Source organism: Microtus ochrogaster, chromosome 8 (genome assembly GCF_000317375.1).
Source record: "Microtus ochrogaster isolate Prairie Vole_2 chromosome 8, MicOch1.0, whole genome shotgun sequence".
NCBI classification, from domain to species: Eukaryota; Metazoa; Chordata; class Mammalia; order Rodentia; family Cricetidae; genus Microtus; species Microtus ochrogaster.
The window spans coordinates 34467973-34471208 of NC_022015.1; the positions used below are offsets into that span (position 1 = coordinate 34467973).

General features: G+C 46.7%; 1 pseudogene; it reads left to right on the forward strand.

Annotated features, from left to right (window-relative positions):
- Window positions 1-521: 521 nt before the first annotated feature.
- On the forward strand, window positions 522-997 carry LOC101996301 (annotated as a pseudogene).
- Window positions 998-3236: the final 2239 nt, after the last annotated feature.

Below are 3236 nucleotides of genomic sequence, written 5' to 3' on the forward strand. Positions count from 1 at the left end.
AAAGAGATAGAGATAGAGATAGAGATAGAGATAGATAGATAGATAGATAGATAGATAGATAGATAGATAGATAGATAGACAGATAGATAGGGAACTGCCTTAGTCCAGTCAAACAAAACCACAGAAAAAACAGTGCATGAAGGACGGTAGAGGCTGGCGGAGCTAAGGTTTCGTCTCAGCGAGGCACCATCCCTTCTTCCCTTTAGGCCAGTGAGATTTCAGTGAAGGCCGTGTGGATGCATGGATCCTCCTCCCGCCCCTACCACACATCCATCCTTCCCTCTTGGCTTCACCTCACTGGTGACTAAGCCTCTACAGGGTCAGTGGCAGACTTGTGAAGACTTGTAACTAGATATCTTGTCCCACCCTAGTCAGTGAGAATCAGACCCATGTGAGCAATGAGCAGAGACCACTCGGGCGCTCAGATACCTGGAGTGACTGTGAGCCTCCTCCTGGTGAATCAGTGCTACAGGAAGCCAAGCAAAAGAGTTTTAACTCTGTCTTTTCTTTCAGCTGCCGCCATGCCATCTGGACTGAGGAAAACCCAGAAACTGCAGGGTCACATGAGCCACGGTCACGGCTGCATCGGTAAACACCGCAAGCAGCCAGGAGGCTGTGGGAATGCTGGAGGCGCGCATCACCACAGATCAACTTCAGCAAATATCACCCAGGTTACTTTGGGGAAGTTGGTATGAGACATTATCATTTAAAGTGGAACCAGAGCTTCTGCCCGTCTGTCAACCTGGATAAACTGTGGACACTGGTCAGTGAGCAGACACGGGTCAACGCTGCAAACAAGACTGGAGTTTTGTTTCCCATCATTGATGTTGCACAATTGGGCTACTACAAAGTTCTGGGGAAGGGAAAACTCCCTAGGCAGCCTGTCACTGCGAAAGCCAAATTTCTCAGCAGAAGAGCTGAAGAGAAGATAAAAGGTGTTGGAGGTGCCTGTGTCCTGGTGGCTGGAAGCCACCCAAGGAAATTAATTAAATGCTAACATTTTCCAAAAAAAAAAAAAGGAGTTTTAAGCTCCAGAGTCTCCTAACAAAACCTGTAAAACACAGGCATTGATAAGAGATCAGTACAAGAACCAGGAAGCTCTCCAGCTGAAGTCAAAGGTGATCAGCAGAGGTCAATACTGAGACACCACAGTCTGATTCCTCAGCCAAGACCGTAACACAGCCTCTGTGAAAAAGGCTTCCATGGGGGCGAGACAGAGGCAAGCTTAAAATACACACAGAGGCTCAACAAAGAACAGAGAATCCAAATAAAGATATGAAAAATACCCAGGAATAGGGCTGGAGAGATGGCTCAGAGGTTAAGAGCTCTTGCTCCTCCTTCAGAGGACGCCGGTTGGATTTCCAACACCCACATGGTAGCTCACAATCATCTGTGACTCCAGTGCCTTCTTCTGGCACAATAATCTCCAGGCACCAGACACACAAGTGGTACATAGACATATATGCAAGCAAAATACCCATACACACAAAATAAAATGCAAATGAAAAAGAATATTAAGGAGAACCAAATGGAGACTTTTTTTAGGACTGAAAACTCTGATAACGGAAAAGATAAAAAAGAAAAACAAAAGCTCAGGGTGTGTGTGTGTGTGTGTGTGTGTGTGTGTATGTGTACGTGTGTGTATGTGTGTGTATGTGTGTGTGTATCTGGGTGTGAAATGTGGTTCACAGGCCCATCTGTTTCAACCCTTGGTCTTTGACTGTAGGGCATTGTTTAGGGAGGTGGTGGAACCTTTAAGAGATGGGGCTTTTCTGGAAGAAGTGGATCACTGAGGGATCAACCTTGAGGGTTGAGGGTTGTACAGTCCGGGCCTCGCTCTACCTAAGTCTCTCTGATTCTGGTCCACCAGGAAGTACAACCACTGGCCATAGAGTGACCCGCCACCATACCTTCCCCATGATGGACTGTAGCTTTGAAACAATGAGCCAACACAAGCCCTTCATCCCTTAAGTGGCTTCTTGTATTTGGTCACAACATTGAGAAATTAGCTACTATGGTGGGCTTAAGTGACAGACAGAAGGGGAAAGATCCTGGGAGAGGATGAAACACTAAACTGAGATGTGGAAGTCAACACAGACGATCCAGACTGGAGAGGAGATGGACCACCAGAGGCTGGGAAGGCAAACACACACACAGCCCTAGCAATCCAAGGAACTGTATCAGAGAGCTCACACTGATGCCTTCAGTGGCATGTTAGTCACTCTTCACGAGACCAAATACCCAACAAAAGCAGCATAGGGAAGGGTTTGTCTGACTCACCCTTGGGGGCTACGGTCCATCGAGATTGGGAAGGCTTGAAGCAGGAGCACAGGGCAGCTGGTCACGTTAGGTCCACAGGAAGGAGAGAGAGATGAATGCTGGAACCCAGCTTCTTTTTTTTTCTATTTGGTCCATGGGATGGTGATTCCCATATTCAGGGTGGGTATTTACATCTCAACCAATCCAATCCAGAAATCCCCTAGACATGCCAAGAGTTTGTCTCCTAGGTTGTATGTAGATCATGTCAGGTTGACAGTCATCTTTGGTGTTACCTGAAGGGCGCATGTGTTGAAGGCTTGGTCCCCCATGTGGGTTATGGGGAGTGGTAGAATCTTTATGGAATGGGGTCTGGTAGGAGATCTTGGGTCACTGGGAGCATGCCTTTGAAGGGGCTGTTGAGTTACTAGCTTTTCCTTTTTCTTTCTTTTGCTTCTTATCCATGAGGCTAGGGGTTTTAGCTCACCACACACTCTTGCTGTGATGTATGGTCTTGTCACAGGTCCCAAGCATGAGCCCAATGGGCATGGTATAGAACCTCCAAAACTTAAGCCCCAAGCAGCAAACCAACCCTATTGTTGTCCATTATCATCCTAAGATGATGACTACCTTAGGTATTTGTATTTGGTTACAGTAACCAAAGCTCACTCACAAAGCCATGGGAATCACAGAAGAAGAGGCAGAAGGTATAGCAGGAAAAAAAATGTAACAAAAAAGGTGAAAATCTCCTGAGTAGAGTGGGAGAGATGCCTCAGCCGTTAAGAGCACTTGCTATTCTTGCAGACGACCTGAGTTGGGTTCTCCACACCTGTAGTGAAGCTTACAGTAGCCTGTACCTTCAAATCCAGGGGCTCTGACTCCCTCTGGCCTCCACAGGTACCTGGCCACACACGCACATGCGTAGACACACAGTCACACACATAGTTAAAATAAAAATAGCTCTTAAAAAATTAAAATCT